General features: G+C 44.4%; 1 protein-coding gene and 1 pseudogene across 2 annotated transcripts in view; both read left to right on the plus strand.

The window, feature by feature from the left end:
- LOC124385132 (NLR family CARD domain-containing protein 3-like) overlaps positions 1–14,545 on the plus strand; it is a 987,530-nt gene that overhangs the window by 568,700 nt on the left and 404,285 nt on the right. The window lies entirely within an intron of this gene.
- LOC124385162 lies at positions 5,803–6,945 on the plus strand (annotated as a pseudogene).

The following is a 14,545-nucleotide window of genomic DNA, read 5'->3' on the forward strand; positions in this document are numbered from 1 at the left end:
GTCATTTACCACCTTAACTAGCGCCGTCTCTGTGCAATGATGAGGCCGAAATCCTGACTGATACATTTCAAAAATGTTATTCATAAGTAGGTGTGAGCATAACTGCTGTGCTACAACCTTTTCTAAAATTTTGGATATAAAGGAGAGATTTGATATTGGTCTGTAGTTGGACAACTGACATGGGTCAAGGTCAGGTTTCTTAATAAGGGGGTGGATAACTGTCAGTTTGAAGGATTTAGGTACATAACCAGTGCTAATGGAAGAGTTAATTATTTTTAAAACAGGTTTGATTACCTCTGGAGTTATCTGTTTAAAGAAACTAGTAGGCAAGGGATCGAGAATGCAGGTTGATGGTTTTGATGAGGAGATTAATGAAATTAAGTCATAGGACATTGCCTTTGCTAATTTACACACCTCTATAATATTACTCTTAGTAACCTCTGCCTGTCGAAGGCGTATATCATTAGCTCCTGTGTGAAAAACTATCTTAGAGAACCTGTGCTTTCCTAAGAATCTAAGCTGACCTGCTATGTCCGGCGCCCTGGCTCCCGGTATACACATAACCTGTGCTGCTGGTGCCCCTAAAGGTCTAGCTAATTTCACGTGCCTCAGAATGGAGTCTCCTAAAACCAGAGCTCTTTCAGGTTTCTCAGCGGGTGCTTCACTGAGGAGAGCAAACCTGTTGGACACGCGAAGCGGAGAGGACTGGTGCTCCTGTGGGTGAGCCTTAGCATTAGCTTTGGCTTTGCGAGTATGCCGCCGAGTCGTCACCCATTCGCCCCGCTGCGAGGGCTCTAATGCCGGAGTCGGGGGAATAGTACCTTCACCTAGGGCATCCAGACTTTCCCCTGCAGAACTTGGACTGCTCTCACACTCACTACTTCTCTCTAGACTCTGGATGCGCTCCTCTAATGCTAAGATCTTCTCCATCAAAGAGCAAACTAGCTTACACTTCTCACAGATAAAATTATCGCTAACAACGGAGAAAGACTGACTAAACATGTCACACTTCACACACTGAGTGAACTGGATGTTCGCCATAGTAGAGAAATTACGTACCTTAATGTGATTACTGTAGTGTGTGTTCGTAGTTCTGGTGAATGTCCTTCACTCACTGCTTTCAAACCCTCAGACAGGGAAAAAAGCGCTCTTCCGACAGCAAAAATAGTCGAGACGGAGCCAACGGAAAGTGAAGGATGCAGGAAATCAAAACGATATTTTGATATTTTACAGCGAGAAAAGTGAGAAAAAACGAACTATAAAAAATTTAAAATGCCGATACAAACACAATTCCCGGTGAACAGTTCAACAACAGGAAACAGGAACTGACGTCATGCACTAGTCACAAATGTGACCATCTCCAAGACCATCACTACACGCTCCAACCAGAAAACGTGGATGACTGCAAATGTGCGTGTGCTGCTGAAACAAAGAGACTCTGCCTTCAGATCAGGGGACAAGACGGCCTTAAAAACAGCAAGGGCCAAACTGTCTCGTGCCATCAGAGAGGCAAAGCGCGCACATGCGAAGAAAATCCACGACCACTTCCAGGACAGTGGAGACACATTTAATTTTTTTTTACAGTTTACGGCATTTTGGGAGACGCCCTTTTTCAGAGCGACTTACAACTGAGCAGGGTGGGTTAAGGGTCTTACTCAAGGGCCCAGCAGTGACAGCTTTGGTGGCGGTGGGATTTGAACTTGTGACCTTCCAAACCCAAGTCCAATGCCTTAACCACTGAGCTACCACCTCCCCAGACACCCGGCGCATGTGGCAGGGCATCCAGGCAATCACAAACTACAAGACTACATCACCTGCTTGTGACTATGATGCCTCCCTCCCAGATGCGCTGAACGACTTCTACCCCCGGTTTGAGGTACAGAACAACGTGAAGGCGAGGAAGACCATCCCTCCTCCCAGTGATCAGGTGCTCTGTCTAACCACAGCTAAAGTTAGGAAAACTCTATGCAGAGTTAACCCACGGAAGTCTGCTGGACCTGACAACATTCCTGGCAGAGTGCTCAGGGAATGTGCAGAACAGCTAGCGGATGTCTTTACTGACATCTTCAACATCTCCCTGAGCAGTAACGTTGTTCCCACGTGCTTCAAGACAACGACCATCGTTCCTGTGCTGAAGAAGTCTTCCATATCCTGCCTCAATGACCATCGTCCCATCACGCTCACTCCCATCATGATGAAGTGCTTCGAGAAGCTCATCATGAGGCACATTAAGACCCAGCTTCCACCCGAACTGGACCCCATGCATTTTGCGTATCATCCAAACTGTTCAACGGACGATGCTATCTCCACAACCCTCCTTTTGGCTCTCACCCACCTGGATAACAAGGACTCATATGTACGAATGCTGTTCATTGACTTCAGCTCAGCATTCAACACAATCATTTCTCAGCACCTGATTGAGAAGTTGACCCTACTGGGCCTGAACACCTCCCTCTGCAAGTGGATCCTGGACTTCCTGACTGGGAGACCTCAGTCAGTACGGATTGGAAACAGCATCTCCACCACCACCACACTGAGCACTGGGGCCCCCCCAGGCTGTGTGCTCAGTCCACTGCTGTTCACTTTGCTGACTCACGACTGTGTAGCAATGCACAGCTCAAATCATATCATCAAGTTTGCTGATGACACGACCATGGTAGGTCAGCAAGAACGATGAGTCAGCATACAGAGAGGAGGTGCAACGGTTAACTGCCTGGTGTGGAGCAAACAACCTGTCTCTGAATGTGGACAAAACGAAAGAGATAGTTGTGGACTTCAGGAAAGCACAGAGCGACCAATCTCCACGGATTATTGATGGATCCTCAGTGGAGATCGTCAAGAGCACCTTGGTGTTCATCTGGTGGACAACCTCACTTGGTCATTTAACACCAGCCCCATCACGAAGAAAGCCCAGTAGCGTCTCTACTTCCTAAAAAGGCTGAGGAAAGCCCATCTCCCTCCCCCCATCCTGACCATGTTCTACAGTCACTCTGCATCACTGCCTGGTTTGGGAACTGCGCTGTCTCGGATTGCAAGTCCCTACAGAGGAAAGTGAGGACAGCTGAGAAGATCATCGGAGTCTCTATCCCCTCTATTATGCACGTTTACACCACACGCTGCATCCGCAAAGCAAACAGCATTGTAGACGACCACACACACCCGTCACACACACTTTTCACTTTCCTACCATCAGGAAAAAGGTTCTGAAGCATTCGGGCCACCACAACAAGACTGTGTAACAGTTTCTTTTCTCAAGCCATCAGGCTCCTTAATACACAGAACTGAAGGAATCACACACACACACATCACAGACTTCGCACACCCATGATTCAGCACCACTCACACCAATCATTACCGCAAAATGTTTACATGCCGTTTTTGCACATCTTCTGAATTGCTGCTATTTGTTTTGTTGCACAATTTTCTTTTCACATTTTTGCTACTGGTCACTTTATCTCGTTACGACAGGTTTAATGGCGGAGCTATTTTGTGTTTTGTGTGTTGTCTTGCACTGTCTTGTGTTGTAGTTTTTTCCTGTTTGCACAAGGTTGCACACATGCACTTTATGTGGCAAGGATTTTTCTTACTAGTTTTGGGCCCTGTGTTTTCTTTTTCTGTGATTGTTGTTTTATGATGTTTTATGTAGCATCAGGGTTCTAGAGGAATGTTGTTTCATTTCACTGTGTACTTGCAACTGGTGCAAAGAGTGCAAAAAGACAACACAAGACAGTGCAAGACAATACACAATACACAAAACACAAACTAGCTCTGCCAGTAAACCTGTCATAACAAAAACTGAAAAATATAAACAGAATTGTGCAATTCAACAATAGCAGCAATCAAAATAAAGTGAACAGTGGCAGAAAGATGTGGACAGAATATTGTGCAAAAGAACAAGTCCCGGAAGATGTGCAAAAAATGGCATGTAAACATTTTGTGGTAATGATTAGTGTGAGTGGTACTGAAAGATTGGTATGCGAAGTGTATGATGTGTGTTGAGTCCGGTTTGTGCAGATCAGTCACACAGTTGTGTGTGTGTGTGTGTGTGTGTGTGTGTGTGTGTGTGTGTGTGTGAGAGAGAGTTCAGTTCAGATGTTTGTTGAGGAGCCTGATGGCTTGAGAAAAGAAACTGTTAGACAGTCTGGATGTGGCAGCCCGAATGCTTCGGAACCGTTTCCCTGATGGTAGGAGGGTGAAGTGTGTGTGTGACGGGTGTGTGATCGTCCACAATGCTGTTTACTTTGTGGATGCAGCGTGTGGTGTAAATGTCCATGATAGAGGGGAGAGAGACTTTGATTATCTTCTCAGCTGTCCTCACTATCCTCTGTAGGGTCTTGCGATCCGAGACGGTGCAGTTCCCAAACCAGGCTGTGATGCAGCTGCTCAGGATGCTCTTAATGGTCCCTCTGTAGAACATGGTCAGGATGGGGGGAGGAAGATGAGTTTTCCTCAGCCTTCTCAGGAAGTAGAGACGCTGCTGGGCTTTTTTGGTGATGGAGCAGGTGTTGAGTGACCAGGTAGGTTAATCTCCAGATGAACACCAAGGAATTTGGTGCTCTTGACGATCTCCACTGAGGATCCATCAAAGATCAGTGGAGAATGAGAGTGAGTCAGCAGAGTGAACAGCAGTGGACTGAGCACACAGCCCTGAGGGGCTCCAGTGTCCATGTGGTGGTGCTGGAGATGCTGTTTTCAATCCGGACTGACTGAGGTCTTCCAGTCAGGAAGTCCAGGATCCAGTTACAGAGGGAGGTGTTCAGGCCCAGTAGGCTCAACTTCTCAATCAGGTGCTGAGGGACAATCGTGTTAAATGCTGAGCTGAAGTCTATGAACAGCATCCTTACATATGCGTCCTTGTTGTCTAAGTGGGTGAAGGCCAGATGGAGAGTTGTGGAGATGGCATCGTCCGTGGAGCGGTTTGAACGATACGCAAACTGCATGGGGTCCAGTGCGGGTGGAAGCTGGGTCTTGATGTGCCTCATGATGAGTCTCTCGAAGCACTTGATCATGATGGGTGTGAGTGCAACAGGACGATAGTCATTGAGACAAAAGACAGAAGACTTCTTCGGCACAGGAATGATAGTCTTCTTGAGGCACGTAGGAACAGTGGCGCTGCTCAGGGAGATGTTGAAGATTTCGGTGAAGACATCTGCTAGCTGTTGTGCACATTCCCTGAGCACTCTGCCAGGAATGTTGTCTGGTCCAGCAGACTTCCGTGGATTAACTCTGCATAGAGTTTTCCTCACTTCAGCTGTGGTTAGACAGAGCACCTGGTCAGTGGGAGGAGGGATGGTCTTTCTTGCCACCATATTGTTCTGCACCTCGAACCGGGCGTAGAAGTCGTTCAGTGCATCTGGGAGGGAGGCGTCACGGTCACAAGCAGGTGATGTTGTCTTGTAGTTTGTGATCGCCTGGATGCCCTGCCACATGCGCCGGGTGTTTCCGCTGTCCTGGAAGTGGCCGTGGATTCTGTTGGCATGTGTGTGCTTCGCCTCTCTGATGGCACGGGACAGTTTGGCCCTTGCTGTTTTCAAGGCCGTCTTGTCCCCTGCTCTGAAGGCAGAGTCTCTTGTTTTTAGCAGCGGACGCACCTTGGCGGTCATCTACGGCTTCTGGTTGGAGCGTGTAGTAATGGTCTTGGAGGTGGTCACGTCATCAATGCACTTGCCGATGTAGCTGGTCACTGTTAACGTGTACTCCTCCAAGTTGATGAATTTGCCAATCAGTGCATTCAAAACAGTCCTAAAGAGCAGACATGGATCCTTCTGGCCAGGTTCTCGCTTGCTTCTGCGCTGGTCTTGAATGCCTGCTGAGTGGTCTGTATGCTGGGATCAGCATAACAGAGATGTGGTCACTTTTCATACTGGAGAAGTATTAAAAAAAAGTAAGTGTTCATACGTTTTTGACATTTAACAGACAATCATTAACACGTGTGTTCTGTACTAAAATGTGAATATCTTTAGTAGCAGTCGTGTTGTTATTAACCACTGCGGTAAGATAAAGATGGCGACACTGGTCCTGTTTGCTCTCCTGCCTTTGGTCTCAGCCACAGGCAGTAAGTCTCTTTCAGTTTCAGTGTTGTGATTCTTTGCTCAATTCACAGTAAATCCCTTTCTGATTCAGATTTTGACTGAGACACACCAGAGACACTGTGAAATCTCCGGTTTAAGAATTAAAATCTACAGTAAACCCAAAATCTGATTGTCTTCATTTTGGCTGATTTCTGGATGAAACCTGTGAGCTGAAGTGTACATTGGGTTTTAGATACACATATACTGTATTTTTCTTTTGCAACTAGGGAAGGTATTTTTGTTTCCCGAGGAGGCTGCCTACGTGCGCATCACTCCGAAGAAACCTCTGAATCTGCAGGCCTTTACTCTCTGCATGCGCATCGCCACCGAGCTGAAGGGCAAGCGAGAAATCATCCTGTTTGCTTATCGCACCCAAGATCATGATGAGCTCAATGTGTGGCAGGAGGAAGATGGACGACTCTCTCTTTACCTGAGGAGCAGTAGTGATGCTGTAATGTTTAATCCACTGCCAGAGTGTTCCCCACTCACCTGTGCGTCACCTGGGAATCGTTCACCGGAGCCACCTCACTTTGGGTAAATGGACACCGCAGCATGGTGAAGATCTACAGACGTGGACATCGTGTTGATCCAAGTGGAGCTGTCATTCTTGAGCAGGATCCTGACTCGTTACTGGGCAGCTTTGACAAGGGTCAGAGCTTCAAGGGTGAAATCTCAGGCGTACACATGTGGGATAGTGTTCTTAGCGCTCAGAGTCAGGCTCAGGGGGGGGAATGTGATCGACTGGAATTCTGACCAGTACCAAACCTTTAACAATGTAGTTGAGCTGTCTAACATAGACAACTAACCAAAGCCCGAAGCAAGATAGAGAGTGAACAGTAAGTCTCTAAATTCTTTGCAAAGTCTCACCTTTGATTATTTTTTTCTCCATCCATCCATCCATTGATCCATCTTTGCAGGTCACATTTCTCTGTTTGTTTTTCTTTCTTCATTCATTCTTGTGAAAATGTATTAATTCTGCACAGACAGTGTGTGTGTGTGTGTGTGTGTAAGTAAGTAAAGTCTATGATTAAGCAGATCAAATGACAGCAGAGCTTCACACTGAATCTTTTGTCTAAATGATGCTGATGTCACTACCGTGCAACCAAGATACAGGGCCTGTGTGTGTGTGTGTGTGTGTGTGTGTGTGTGTGTGTGTGTGTGTGTGTGTGTCAAATCAAATAAAATTTTATTTGTCACATACACATACATAGAGGGTACGACAAAATAAACAAGGAAAAAGAAGGCAAATTAAATAAAGAGTTTAAACTATATAAAATATAAAATATATATAGATATATATGAGGAAAAAAGTGTGTATATACAGGGTATGCTTATGACAGTAAAAGGTAATCACATAAGGTGGTTGATGTGATTGTCCTCAAAGTGACCATGTGTGGTGTGGTATAAAGTGACCATGTGCGGTGTGGTGTGCAAGTCCACAGTTAAAATGACAGTCCAGAGATTAAAGTGTTGTAGTGTGAAAAGAAAAATATTTGCAGAAAAGTGTGGCGATGAAAAGAGTGGACCAGCTTTTAGATCCTGGGTGTTTCCTGCTTTAAACTCTGAATGGCCTGCGGGAAGAAGCTCCTCCTCATTCTTTCAGGGAGCGGAAGTGTTTCAACAAAGAAAAGAGTCCATTGTTGGCTGAGGTCCTTCACAATCTTCCTGGCTCTGGTCCGGTACTTCAGTGAACACCGATGCTAGCTGGTCAGCGCAGGCCTTCAGAACTCGACCTGTTATGCCATCTGGTCCTGCTGCCTTCCTGGGATTCACTCTCTTGAATGCCCTCCTCACATCATGCTCTGAGATGGTGAACGTGTTCACCTGTTTGTACTGCTAGCGCCACTAGCGCGGACAGCTGCAGCCTCAAAACGAGCGTAAAAGATGTTTAGCTTGTCTGCCAGAGAATCGTCCGCATTCACCATTCTAGAAGACCGTGTTCTGTAGTCGGTGATTGTTCTTAGTCCCTGCCACAGGTTCCTAGAGCCACCATGTTGGAACTGTGACTCTAGTTTCCTCCCGTAGCTTCACCGCTCTGCGAACACTGTAGGACACATCCTTGTACTCATCCATGTCCCTAGTGGCGAGCCCTGTGTTGTAGGCAGCAGAGCGGGATCTCGGAGCATCACGGATGGTTTTATCCACCCATGGCTTCTGGTTGAGAAACGTTCGGATGGTGTTTTTTGCACTGTATCATCCGCTAGTTTCCCGATAAATCCAACAACCGCTCAAAATCACATTATCAACTTGCGCTGTTAATATCATGAACAGAAGCTATGCTAATTCCTCTCCACTGCTTCTCTTTCTCTCCCCATCCCGAAGCATCCTTAGGTTGCTCCAGCTCCAGTCACGTCCCACCTTATGAAGATTGTAGACCTTTAAAGAAATAGATGCCCAATTGGCTCCACACTTCATGTGGAGTTTGGACACTGGACCTCTTTGAGTGTTTAAAGGCTCTGGCATGGAGAAGGTGGTGTTGGATCTGTGATGTGAGCTATTTTATGAGTTGCTCAGTAGCTCCTAGTTTTATAACCATAATTTACGGTAAAAGACTGTAGAAAGAACATCACTCAATCACACACTCCAGTGCTCATCTTAGTTCTCAGTCTCCAGTGTTGTGTATTGTTTAAAGACTATAATCACACTCTTGATGTCACCCTTAACTGTTAATTTCTGTAAATGTGCTTTGAGACAATGTCTGTTGTGAAAATTGCTATAGAAATAAACTTGATTTGACTTGACTTTTTTCTTGATTTGTATTATTTTCAACATTGTACATTAGCACTGAAGAATCCAAACTATGATAGAACACATCTGAAATTCTCTGGTAAACAAAAACATGTTAAAGAACCCAGAATTTTTTATTGTCCAAAAAAGCACCATAAATACAACAAATTAAAATAATATGACCATACAACCAAACCAAACCTTTAAAAAGGTAGCGGATAGAGGTAAGACATGTGACAGAGGCATCATGACCTGCATCAAGAGTAAGTCATAAACAGATGTGGAGGAGAAAATCTGCCCATTTTCCACAATAAAACATCGTTCAGGATCAGATCATAAATAATAAAAAAAAAAATTTTTAATAAAAAAAGATCATAATAAAAACGGAAATAATGTAAGTTATTTATTCTTTATGTGTGGCCCGGTACCAATTGACCCATGAACCAGTGCTGGTCCGCGGCCCGGGGGTTGGGGACCACTGCTTTAGAGCATCAGTTGTGTTGTGCAGAGGAAAGTGTGAGTACAGAGTCAATAGACCTATTAGTGCTACTAAAACTACTGTACAAATCCATATTATGGCAAGAAACATTTAGTTAAGGAAAGAGAAAAGATCCCTCATTACCCAATCTCAAGAACTTTAAATGTATCACAGTGTAAAGTCTCCAAAACCATAAAACACTATGATGGAACATGCTCTCAAGAGGTCCATTCCAGGAAAGCAAGACCAAGAGCTACCTCTGCTGCACAAGAAGAACAGAGAAGAGCCTTGAAGTGTACTTACCTCTCATTCTGAGAGAAGGTGGTACCAGTTGAGCAGTGCTGGAGGATCTCAGACAGCGTGGTGCAGTACGAGATGTGATGAGGTCACTGAGGTAAGATGGTGCTGGTCCATTTTTGGCCTTGTAGGCATCATCAGTGTTTTGAATCTGATACGTGCAGCTACTGGAAGCCAGTGAAGGGAGCGCAGCAGTGGGGTGAAGACCTCATGAGGCAGACTGAGAGAATACCAAGAGTGTGCAAATATTAGATGTTAGATTGGATGTTGGATTGGATGTTGGATAGAATGATGGATTGGATTTAATCTATATTAGATTAGATGTTGAATTGGATGTTCAGTTAGATGTTGTATTGAATAATGGGTTAAATGTTCGGCAGGAAATTACAGGGTTGGATTGGAAATTGCATTGAATGTTAGATTGGATGTTAGATTGGGTATTATATTGGACATTAGATTTGGATGTTAAATTGGACGTTAGGATGGACATTAGATTGGATGTTAGGATAGACATTAGAACCCAGCCATTAGGGTTGCACAAGCCAGTGCACTCTTAGTGCTGGTCCCAAGCCTGTATAAATGGGGAGGGTTGTGTTATGAATACCACAGGTATTGTTAGCCAACAGAGGAAATTGGGCTACTGTTGGCCAAAGGAGGAGAAGGAGAGAAGGAAGACGTCTACAGAGACAACAGGGAAAGGAGAAGTGTAGGAGAGTGGAAGTTCGGGTTGGTACTATGACTGGTAAAGGGAGAGAGGGAGCTGATATGAGGAGAAAGGTAGATATGTTGTGTGTTCAGGAGACCAAGTGGAAAGGGAGTAAGGCCAGAAACATTGAAGGTGGGTTTAAACTGTTCTATCATGGTGTGGATGGAGAGAGAAATGGTGTAGGAGTGATTCTGAAGGAAGAGTACAGTAAGAGTGTAGTGAAGGTGAAGAGAGTTTCTGATAGATTGATGAAGGGATATTGGTGGTCAAGTGGATAAGGCTCTTGGTTAATGATCATAAGGTCAGGGGTTCAAGCCCCAGCACTGCCAGGCTGCCACTCTTGAGCCCTTGAGCAAGGCACTTAGCCCTATCTGCTCTAAGGGTGTCCAGACAAGCTGCAATATGTGAAAACCTTTATGGGATCCAAGATAGTGGCGTAGCAGTAGTTCGCAGCAGCTGCTCCAGACCCAAAATAGTGCTACTTTGTAGCCTGCTCTAATATGGACATTAGAGCAACTGGTGTCAAGTTTATTTCTATAGCGCTTTTCACAACAGACATTGTCTCAAAGCAGCTTTACAGAAATCAACAGTCAAGTTGAATGGTGTTCGTTTATCCCTGATGAGCAGCTGTGGTGACTGTGGCAAAGAAAAACTCCCTTATATGTAATGAGGAAGAAAACTTGAGAGGAACCAGACTCAAAAGGGAAACCTATCTTCATTTGGGTGACATCAAGAGTTTGATCATAAATCTTTCAACAATACAGAACACTGGAGAGTGAGAACTAACATGAGCACTGGAGTGTGTGATTACGAGTGATGTTCTTTTTACAGTCTTATACAGTCGTTATGGTTCATATTTCGTTATGATCATATTTTCTTGACCTTGTAAAAACTCTCTTGTGAGAGCATTCTGAACTGAAGCTTGTTTATTAATGATGCAGGACATCCACCTAGTAATGCATTACAATAGTCTATTCTGGAGGTCATGAACGCATGGATGAGCTTCTCTGCATCAGATATAGACAACATGTTTCTTAACTTAGAAATATTTCTACGGTGAAAGAAGGCTGTTTTTGTAACTTGGTTGATGTGATTTTTGAAAGACAAGTAGCTCTAAAATAACTCCCAGGTCTTTTACTGTTGAACTAGTAGTTACAGAACATCCGTCTAAATGCAGGTTGAGATGCTGGAGCTTCTGTCTACTGGTTTTTGGGCCGATGAGCAAAATGTCTGTCTTATTAGAATTTAATAGTAGAAAGTTATGAGTCAGCCAATCTTTTATTTGTTTAACACACTCAGTTATTCAAGCTAATTGAGTGTATCGCCTGGTTTAGATGAGATGTATAGCTGGGTATCATCAGCATAACAGTGGAAGCTAATTCCATGCCTTCTAATAATATTTCCTAAGGGAAGCATGTATATTGTAAAAAGCAGGGGTCCTAGAACTGAACCTTGTGGCAGCTTTCCATTTAAGTCTACGAAATGGTAACGATCAGACAGGTAGGATTTAAACCAGCTTAATGCCTGTCCCTGAATGCCGATGTAATTCTGTAAGCGATCTAGAAGGAGATCATGATCTATAATGTCGAATGCAGCACTAAGATCTAGTAAAACTAACAGCGAGATGAAGCCTTGGTCTGAAGCTAAAAACAGGCCATTAGTGATTTTAACTAGGGCAGTTTCTGTGCTATGATGGAGCCTGAAACCTGACTGAAACTCTTCAAAGATATTGTTCTCTTGTAAGTGGGAACAGAACTGGGCAGAGACAATCTTTTCTAAAATCTCAGACATAAAAGGCAGATTTTAAATTGGTCTGTAATTCGATAGCGTGTTTGGATCCAGATTAGGTTTTTTAATGAGGGGCTTAATAACTGCTAACTTGAGGGATTTAGGGACATGTCCTAACGATAGTGAGGAGTTAATAATATTGAGAAGAGGCTCGCCAGCTGTATGGAACACTTCCTTCAGTAGTTTAGTTGGAATGGGATCTAACTGACATGATGTTGATTTAGCTTTGGTAATAACATTATACAGCTCTTCCTGTCCTGTACATGTAAAACAGTGTAGATGTGGAGTTTTAGGTGAGATTGGATCAGGAGATGGTGTCAGAGGTTGAACTGCCACAATTGTTTTCTAATGTTATCTATTTTTTCAGTGAAGAAATTCATAAAGTCCTCACTACTAAACTGTGATGGAACACATTTTTCAGATCCCTGATTTGTAGTTAGTTTAGCTACTGTTGAAAAAAGGAACCTGGGATTGTTTTTGTTATTTTCTATGAGTTTGCTCAGGTGTTCAGCTTTAGCAGCTTTTAGCACTTGTCTGTAGCTGAGCATACTGTCTTTATACGCAATTTTAAATACCTCCAATTTAGATTTCCTCCATTTTCTCTCCAGATTACGGGCTGTTCTCTTTAAGGGCATGCGTATGACTATTATACCAAGGTTCAGGTGTTTGTTCTCTAAACTTTTTTAAACGGATGGGGGCAACAGTGTCTAATGTGCTAGTGAGAATAAGGTCTATGTTGTTAACCATTTCATCAAGATTATTAGCAGTTATGGGTTTAGTGTGAAATTGAGATAAATCGGGCAGGTTATTTATAAATCTGTCCTTAGTGGTCGGAACAATAGTCCTACCAGTCTATAACATGGTGAAACACAGCTAATCTGCTCTACCGGTAGTGTGTACAGTATGAGGTAATGGTCTGTGATGTCATCACTCTGAGGTAAATTATCTATATCAGTGACGCCTGCTCCATGGGATTTTATCAAGTCTAATGTATGGTTAAAACGATGAGTTGGTCTGGTGACCCAAAAGAGTTTAATAAGTCAACAAATGATAATCCTAGAGCATTGTTTACATCATCTACATGCATATTAAAGTCTCCTACAAGCAGCACTTTATCAAAATTGATCAAGAGTTCGGAAAGAAAACAAGCAAACTCTTGAAGAAAATCAGCGTAGGGCCCCGGGGGTCTGTACACGGTGACCAGAGCGAGAGACAGTAGGGGTTTTCTACGCATGTCTGAAAGTAAAATGTTTTAAGAACGAGCACTTCAAATGATTTAAAGCTGAATCCTAATATCTGACTAACATTAAGAGAGCCACTATAAATGGTAGCTACATGGATGGAGGAGGGAATATCAAAAGTGCTGCACTGCGTGGTCTGTGTGTTTACATCAACACGGAATGGTGTAAGAACTCTGTCCTCGTTTCCACCACCTGCTCATCGCTGTTGGAGTTTATGGTTGTGAGATGCAGACCTTTTTATTTACCGCAGGAATTCACCACCGCTTTTGTGCTCGGAGTGTACATACCACCTAGTGCTAATGCTAAGGAAGTGCTCAGCGTACTCTACAGGACCATTAGCGAACTACAAAACACATACCCTGACAGATTGATTATTGTTGCTGGATATTTCAATCATGCAAATCTCAGGACTGTGCTCCCTAAATTTCACCAGAGTGTGGATTTTGCAACCAGAGGAGAAACATGCTGGATGTTGTTTACACAAACATCCGGGGCGCTTACTGGGCGAAGCCCCGCCCCCACCTCGGGTACTCAGACTACATCTCTGTTATGCTGATCCCAGCATACAGACCACTCAGCAGGCATTCAAAACCAGTTCGTGCAGGTGAAAACCTGGCCAGCAGGATTCATGTCTGCTCTCCAGGACTGTTTTGAATGCACTGATTGGGACATGTTCAGGGAAGCTGCAACCAACGGCGATTTCATCAACTTTGAGGAGTACACGTCAACAGTGACCAGCTACATCTGCAAATGCATTGATTGTGTGACCATCTCCAAGACCTTCACTACACGCTCCAACCAGAAGCCGTGGATGACCGCCAAAGTGCGTGTGCTGCTAAAATCAAGAGACTCCGCCTTCAGAGCAGGGGACAAGACAGCCTTTAGGAGAGCGAGGGCCAAACTGTCCTGTGCCATCAAAGAGGCAAAGCGTGCACAAGCCAAGAGAATTCACGGGCACTTTCAGGACAGCGGAGACACCCGGCGCATGTGGCAGGGCATCCAGACGATCACGAACTACAAGATGACATCACCTGCTTGTAACTATGACGCCTCCCTCCCAGATGCACTGAATGACTTCTATGCCCTGTTTGAGGTGCAGAACAAAATGGTGGTGAGGAAGACCATCCCTCCTCCCACTGACCAGGTGCTCTGTCTAACCACAGCTAAAGTGAGGAAAACTCAATGCAGAGTTAACCCACAGAAGTCTGCTGGACCAGACAACATTCCTGGCAGAGTG

Source organism: Silurus meridionalis, chromosome 4 (assembly GCF_014805685.1).
Source record: "Silurus meridionalis isolate SWU-2019-XX chromosome 4, ASM1480568v1, whole genome shotgun sequence".
Classification (NCBI taxonomy): domain Eukaryota; kingdom Metazoa; phylum Chordata; class Actinopteri; order Siluriformes; family Siluridae; genus Silurus; species Silurus meridionalis.